The 8839-nt window shown below is 40.4% G+C and overlaps 1 pseudogene; it reads right to left on the minus strand.

The window, feature by feature from the left end:
* Positions 1-3622: 3622 nt before the first annotated feature.
* LOC127031223 (olfactory receptor 13A1-like) lies at positions 3623-4559 on the minus strand (annotated as a pseudogene).
* Between the last annotated feature and the right edge of the window lie 4280 nt (positions 4560-8839).

Here is an 8839-nt window from a genome sequence, read left to right on the forward strand (position 1 = left end):
AGGGAAAAAATCAATCAGGTTCTTAAAAAGAAGGCTTTTAATTCAAGAAAAGAAAGGTAAAAGAAAAAAAAAAACTTCTGCGAGATAGCATACAAGTTGACCTCACAGACAACAGATTTAAAACACAGGATGTTCCCTTGGGCAAAAGCCTTATTACACACAAGAATACCCAAATTTGATTATTCCCCTAATGGCAAGACAACTTACAAAAGAAAATAAACATAAACCTATTTATTCTTTTCTAAAACTTACTACTCTGATAAGAAGCTGGTTCCTTAATCTTTTTCTCTCTGGCTGAAACTGAAACTGACTAAACAAAGGAAAACTTCACTCCTTCCTTTTGAAACATCTTGTTCCCCGTTGGTTCCTCTGGTCAGGTGTCAGCTAGGTGAGGTGAACTTCTTAACCCTTTAACCCTTTACAGGTAAAAGAGGCATTAACCCTTAACTATCTGTTTATGACAATTTCTATAAGTTATTACTAAAAGTTTTAATCTCTTAATAACAATGGAAGATAAATATCATTTTTTTTAGCTCTAGTACTATATGAACTTGGCTGGAGCTGTATTGATGTGAAAAATAGCTGTTCAATAAGGGCTTTGTATAACATCTGAGTTGTTACACTGTTGGGTGAACAGTTTTTTAATGGGATTTTCACAAGTGCTTGAGCAGGTTGTGCACCTGAGGCCAGAGTTTGAAACATGAGTTAAGCACATGGGGCCAGATTGTTTATTTAAGCACTCAGTAAGATTTTCAAAAGTATCTGGGGACTAGATTTACAAGAGGATTTAGGCATCTAACTGCCACTTTAGGCACTAAAACCCAGAATCAGGCCTCACTGGGATTCACAAACCCCCTGAGCAGCCACTGCCAAACATTTTAGGGACCATTGCCTGGCACTATATTTTTGCACTGTAACCCGTCTGCTGTCTGGAGTCAGCAACAACAGGGTTGGGTTCAATGTCCAGGGTTCCCCTCACCAATATAACGCCATCCCCCCTCCCGCCAGTAACCAGGAAATATTAAACACACACACACACGGGTGCCTCTAGGAGGCAACACTTCCCCACTCACAAGTACTGAGTCTGTGTACAGCAGAGAAAAAATTAATGAAAAGAAGAAAGGAACCTGGCACCAGTTTGGGAAAACCCCAAAACCATGATTCGAATATATCCGACCATGAGCAAAACTCCCTCTCCAGGGGACTTTGAGCAGTGCCATTTGCCTCCATTTCTCACCTCATGGTGTGAAAAGCCAACAGACAAAGGTCCCTTTAAAATGCCACTTCCCTCTCCCTCTTCTGCCCCCCACTCACACCTGCTGTGCTTGATCTGTGGAGATCCAGAGTTCAGAGGTGCATTCACATGAGTTCATATCCCAGCTGGGCAGTTGGAGGGTGGGGGAGTGAAATGTCAAGCAATGTCTTAGCTGCTGCCACCACTGAGTCCTCGTTTATCGTGCCCTCATTCGCTCCATAGCGCCATCCTATGCTCTGTCACTGATGTCCCTCCACCCTCACTTTCCACTGACACCTGTCTCTCTACTGTGACCTCTGCGAGTAGGTCTCCTCTCCTGGGGTTTCACCCAGCTCTCAGTGATTTCAGTTCTCAGCCCGGGGAACCTCACCGCTCGTGAAGGCTGAGCTGTCTCCTTCACAGAACTGTTGTCCCACAGCCAATCTAAGCACGTAGGCCTGATTATCAGTGATTTCAGCTCTAGTGGTCACTTAATAAAACAAAACACTCTTAATGGAGCCTAATCAGCTCTGCCTTTAGACAGGGGAGTGGAGCAGGTCAAATGGATCCAATGACTCTTGGGTAGAGCCCACACCACCATGCAGAAACACCTGTCCCCACTCTTTCTCTCCCTTTTTCCATTGTGATCTGGCATCTGGGCCCCCTGCTTAGCGAGTTCAGTCCAGTTGAGCTACTCTAGTAGCCAGTCTGGACAGGCTAATCGCAGTTCTGCTTCCCTTTATTTGTACAGTCAGAATAATAACATTTACTGAACCCCGCATTCAATACTAAAGTGATTTTTAACCCAACACCAGCCAACACTGATCACTTTGGCAACACAACTCTGTCTGCTGAATCCCTATGCAGAGTAGTGGGGCTTCATGTAAACACAGTCTGGTCCTGAAGCCTTTTTCCTCCAGCTCAGGGAGGAGCTCATTCAGACTTTGCTTACTGTAGTAAAAATTCCCCAGCACCTCTGCTGTTGCATCTGAGCGTGCACACTGCTGCTCCAGTCAAGGTGTCCAGAGCAATGCAAGAACAGATGTCCTATGTCTATGCCAACACTTTGTCTCTCCTCTTTCTTATCTCTCTCCATTTATCATTAGTCTAGGAAGAGTCTGTCTACAGTGCTGTGGGACTGTGACCAAAAAGACAGATAAAAGCAACCCCTTAAAGAGACAGACCCTGGTTTGCCAGATGTAGGTGTGGCTAATCACCCTGACTGCTGTGCCAGGGTTTCTTTAGGCTGAGGTTGCATATGTGAGTCAGCACAGGAGTCAGAAGCAGCCCTGCCAATCTTTGCTGTCTTTTTCTGTCTCTTTTCATGCATATTTGTCTTGTTTCAGGATCGGACTCCAACAACAGCAGATCATGGCCATCAAAACTGATGTTTTCTTTTTTCTAATATAATCTTTAAGATCATTAAAAAAACATCCTCTAAACAGAAGGTTTGCATGTGAAAGTCTCTCTGTATATAAAAGGAAAAAGAGTAAGGGAAACTGTTGCAATGAAATCCTTCTTTAATACATTATTTTAAATATATCTGAACTGTTTTTGTTTGTATGTTTCTTTTTCTCAGACTTTAATAAAAAGTTAAAAAAGAAATTCAATGATGGATGTTATAGTAAGTCAGTAGCAATAATTGGACATGAAACCCGTGACCTCAGTGAAATTTTTTTAACTGTTCTAACAGTGAGAAGTGGTTTGGAAATTATTTTATACATTGTTGGGACTGAGACATTACCTTACTAACAAAACTTGCCTTTTGAAAAAAGTAATTAGATGATAGAAATTCTTGTATTAAAATCTCTGATCTGAGTCCATGACACATGGATTGGAGACCTGCAGAACTCAACTAATATGTGTTTGAGACATTTCTGGGGTTTAATGTCTGCTAAGGAAATAAGAAAAAAAGTCAGTTTGATATTTTTTATCATATTTACTCATGGAGGCAGAGAATGGATTACTGTGATTCTATGAAACTGCATTTCCATAATGTGCTCCACAATGAGACAGATTTTTATCAGTATTTCAGCAGTTAAAGGGTTGTCCTGGAGCACCTAACATGCACTGAAATCAATGTGCAGGTGCTTTTGAAAATCCCACATGGTCTCTAAAGACCTTTTAAATTCTAACCCAACATGACAGCCCAGCTAGTGTGACTAGTGTATTCCATGGGGCCTGATCCCCAGCTAGTGTAAATCACCCACTGCAGTCAATGCAACACATTCCCACCTGGTGTAAATCATTGTAGTTCTGTTGAAGTAAATGGACCACAGTAAAAATTTATGTCTAATGAAGTTCAAAGATTTGCAACTATTTACGCCACCTGCACACCTGGTTTAAAAGGAAGAAGGCAGGTGATAATCAGGTTCACACTTGGAAAAATTAACTTTTTGTGGTGAATGGAAGGATTCTCTCCATGGCCATTTTGACCTCCTTATTGCGCAGACTGTAGATCACAGGGTTCAGGATGGGAGTGACTAGCGTGTACATTATGGCCACCATCTTGTTTTTATCCAATGAGTTACTGGAGGTTGGCTGGATGTAGATGTAGATTATGGTGGAGTAGTAAAAGGTGACCACAAGCAGGTGGGAGGAGCAGGTGGAGAAGGCTCTCTGCTTCTCTTTGGAGCTCTGGATTTTCAGGATGCTGATGATAATGAAGCAATAGGACATGATAGTCAGAAGGAAGTTCCCCATGGCCAGGAAGATGTCAGCCATGAACATCATGATTTCGTTGACGTAGGTGGAGCTGCATGACAGTGCCAGTATTGTTGGGAAGTCACAGAAGAAATGCTTGATGAGGTTGGGCCTGCAAAAATCCAGGCGCAGTACAAGCAACATGCTGACAAATGAATTGATGGTACCCACAGCCCAGACACTGACTGCTAAACAGATACAAAATTTCCTTTCTCATGAGTTTTACATAATGCAAAGGATAGCAAATGGCTGCATACCGGTCATATGACATGACAGTGAGCAGCAGAAGCTCTGTCCCCAGTGATGATGTTAAGACAAAGAGCTGGGTGATGCAGCCTCCAAAAGAGATGGTTTTCTTCTCCTGCATCAAGTTTTCCAGCATTTTAGGTACAACCGAGGAAGTGCACAAAATGTCAATCAGGGCTAAATTGGCAATGAAGAAGTACATGGGAGTGTGGAGAGGTGGGTGGATGACAATAGACACAATGATCAGGGAATTGCCCATGGCGACAGCTATATAAATGCACAGGAATAGCCCAAAGAACTGCCCCTGGTGGTGAGGATGGTCAAAGAGCCCCTGCATGATGAACTCAGTCACTCTGGTGTGGTTACTATGTTCCATTGCTTGAGTGTTCCTTCTGTAGCAACAAAGATTAAAGTAATGGTCAGGTATTGCATCAGAAACTACAGCAATATAAAAAAAAATAAGGAGTCTTTGTGGCACCTTAGAGACTAACAAATTTATTTGGGCATAAATTTTTGTGAGCTATAACCCACTTCCGGAAATAGAATGGTTTCAGTATATATCACACATAAAATATAGAAAAAATACAAAAAAAACCCCATAAATTTGTTAGTCTCTCAGGTGTCAGAAGTACTCCTCATTGTTTTTGCTGATACAGACTAACACGGCTACCCCTATGAAACCAACAGCAATATGTCAGCTAAAGCATTGAGAGGAGTCGATGGAGTGTGTGTGTGTATTGGATAGATAGATAGATAGATAGATAGATAGATAGATAGATAGATAGATAGATAGATAGATAGATAGATAGATAGATAGATAGGTTGTATGGGGACAGATAGATATATCTCTTGTCATACTGTAAACACAACAGAGCATAAAAAGTAACTAAACTACATTAAAATATATTAGCACAATATGCTGTCTCAGCTACTGAATCCATATTCTCCCAACATTTGAGTAGAAAAGGGAGAACATAACACACTTGATGTGCTCAATTACCCGTGCATGAAGTCATTTGGGCTATTTACAAAAACTGCATGTGATACGAGTTCATAATATGATCTTAAACATCATTCATACACCAATAGTCTTATTAATAACCAAGATTCCACTTTGCAAATTAATTTCACAAATTATATCTATTGGAATATAGGATGGTTTCAGTTCATATCATACATACAATATTCAAAAAATACAAAAACATAACATAATATGTATGTTTAGGTGAAATCAGGATGCACAAAAGTACAGACTTGATTTCGATTGAACTCATGCTAATCTAAATTAGGCATAACTCCCTTTCTATCAATGATTCTCCATTCACTAGAATTACACTGATATAAAACTTGTGTAAGGGGTGGGGACTAGTGCTCTCCAATATATGTGTGTGTGTGTGTGTGTTGCTTTAGTATTAGGAATGGTATTTGCATGATTGACAAGCCTTCTCTATTGCATTACTGTTAAGTCCCCATTTATTGTGTTCAGATGTCTCTAGTCTTATTACTAGTTTATTGCTTCTGCTGATTTTCCTCTCACTCCTCCTGGAGTAAATCAGGAGTATCTCCTTTGAAGTCAATGAAATTACTGAATTATAAAAATGATGAAAACCAGAAGAGCCTCAAGGCCAACAAAACTGACTAAACATGAGATCATATTAGAGTCATTTCAAATCATAGAATCATAGAACCGTAGGGTTAGGAGGGTAATTTTGTCTCCCCTCGGGCAAGATGCAGGCTTTGTTGCGTCTAAACCATCCAAGACAGATGGCTCCAGCCTGTTTCTGATATCCTCCAGAGAAGACGCTTCCATGACTTCTAGGCATATGATAGTTTTTGTTTGTTTGTTTTGTTTTGTTTTTAAAGTCACCAATTGTGTTACATTTCAAATTCAGTTGCATACTTTTGAGGGCACAGACTATAAGTAGTCAACCTTCCACATCTCAGATCAGTGTTATAATATTATAACTCCATAACTTAATCTCAGCTACAACTAAATACAGAGGAGCTTTCCTGATGTGTGTGAATTTACATCAGATTTCTATTGATCAAACTGAGATCAACATTTGGTCCTACATTCACAAAAAAAGTGCTGGAAAGGTGTATTCCTACAAAGAACTTTTAGCCAAATAACAAAAAAAAATACACAGAAATTAAATTTAGCTCAATTTTCCAATAAGTGTAAATGAATTAATCATTCATCACTCAATTTCACAAGGTCTCTTAGAAACTTTGAAATGTCAGCCTAAAAAGGTCAGAAAGCTTCATTTAGAAACATGAATTATGAGAAAGGAAGCAAGCATGCAAGCAAGAAGAATATTCTCACCTCTCATTCAATCCTCCAATACAATGGATCAAGTTGTAATTCTAATGCAGAGACTGAATTATGACTCATTCATCTTCATATATAGCAGCCTTCCATTGGGAGATCTTGCATCTCTTGTGAATCTGGACACAAGTTAACTCTCAAACGAGGCCTCAAAGGAGAAGGTAAATGGGAGTCACCTAAATCACTATGAATAAAATTTCCATATTAAGTTGGCAAAATTCTTTTAGATCTTAGGTCCAAATGTCTATTCTGCTGAATTGTCCGGGAGAAAGCATTTTTTTCTATCAATGCATTTCTTTCTGAACATAGTGCTACCAACAGAGATGGATTCCATATTAGTCAGTGAAGGTCAGTGGATAAAATCTCAGCATGAAATCCTGGCCCCATTATAGGAGTCAATAGGAAGGCTGACCTTGGCTTCAATGGGGTCTGGATTTCACATTCAGACTTCTACTGTCAGTGATCCTTGGTCTTGAATCATCTGAGTTCACTCTCTGTGTTAAATGCCTCTACTCTACAAGGAATAATGGTCTCAAGTTGCAGTGAGGGAGGTTTAGGTTGGATATTAGGAAAAACCTTTTCACTAGGAGCACTGGTGAAGCACTGGAAAGGGTTACCTAGGGAGGTGGTGAAATCTCCTTCCTTAGACGTTTGTAAGGTCAGGCTTGACAAAGCCCTGGCTGAGATGATTTAGTTGGAAATTGGTCCTGCTTTGAGAAGGGAGTTGGACTAGAAGACCTCCTGAGGTCCCTTCCAACCCTAATTTTCTATGATTCTATGTCTTCACTAATATAATTATCAGGCCTACTTCTGAGAACTTTGAGTAGTGTCTTCTCCGTTGGTCCTGTAAAGTTGATGGGGTAGCTCTCCATCAGGTGTAAATCAGCATAGCTCCATCACAGTCAATGAGACAGATCGAGAGCAAGTGGAAATCAAGCTTGTTTCAACAAAGTCAACAGGCCAGATTCCCAGCTGATTGAACCAGCCTATCTGCATCAAAGTAAATAGTGTTAAAGAGCAAAGCTCGGTTGATTTTGCTCTGTTTTACAACACTTGAGGATTCAATGGAGCTACACAAGTGTTACTCCACCCAATCTCTGAAGGTAGTGCTGTTGATAATATGTGAATGAGAGCCAAATCTGAGTCACAGAATAATCCTATGTAGGAAAAAAAACCCATATTGAATTTCAGATGATGGAGATATTTCAGGGGTGGCAGTAACATAGGGGAAAGTCTTTTAAATTATATAGACCCCATTACCACCAAGCACTTAAGCACATGCTTGATTCTCAGTTTATGAGTCATCTTATTGACTTCAATCTAGTACTCACATGCTTAAAAGAGAAGCAAATAAGTTCTTGGATCACGGCTACAACTGTGTCATTTGTGTCAATTAAGCAAAATGGATCTTCAGAAAAAAAATTACATGGACTTTCATTAATATACATTTTTTTAACTGAAGTCCCTGACTGTCCCTGGGTCAGACTGATTGTTTGGCTTAATGATTACACTAGTAGTTATCCAAGCTGATTGACAGGAAAAGGTAGTACTGTATATCATCTGTAATGGGGATTATAATAAATTGTGGTATCCTTCAGACTTATTTTGAATAATTAGAGGTTTCCTTTTTATCTTTACTTTATGAAGGATCCATGTTTGGCTTATACATCACTACAGAGTCATAGTCCCAGGCCTGTCATTATGGCTGTAATCAAGGATTATAGATGAATAGATTACAAGATCAGAAGGGATCCCTGTGATAATCTATTCTGACCTTTTGTATAGCACAGGCCAGAGAACTTCCTTGAACTAATCCCTAGAGCAGATGGTTTAGACAAAAATATCAAATCTTGACTTAAAAATTGTCGGTGATGGTGAATCCACCACAATCCTAGGAAAATTTTTCCGATGGTTAATTACTCTCATTGTTTAAAATGTTCACAATCTGAATTTGTCAAGCTTCAACTTCCAACCAATGGGTCACATTGTAACATTCTATTCTAGACTGAAGAGCCCATTATTAAATATTTATTCCACACATAGGTACTTGTAGATCATGGGTTCTCAAACTGGGGGTTGGGATCCCTCAGGGGATTGTGAGCAGGGCCGATGCAAGGATGATTCACGCCCTAGGCGAAAATTTCCACCTTGTGCCCTTCTCCATTCCCCTGCCCTGAGGCACCTCCCCACCCCACAGCAGCTCCCTCCCTTCGCCCTGAGGCGCACCCCCTGCGGCAACTCCCCATCCCCCATCCTCTGCCCAGAGGCACCCATCCCCGTGCCAGCTCACCCCTGGCCAGCCTTTTCCCAGACCACACCATGGCTGCTTC

The sequence above is a fragment of the Gopherus flavomarginatus genome, chromosome 11 (genome assembly GCF_025201925.1).
Source record: "Gopherus flavomarginatus isolate rGopFla2 chromosome 11, rGopFla2.mat.asm, whole genome shotgun sequence".
Taxonomy (NCBI): Eukaryota; Metazoa; Chordata; order Testudines; family Testudinidae; genus Gopherus; species Gopherus flavomarginatus.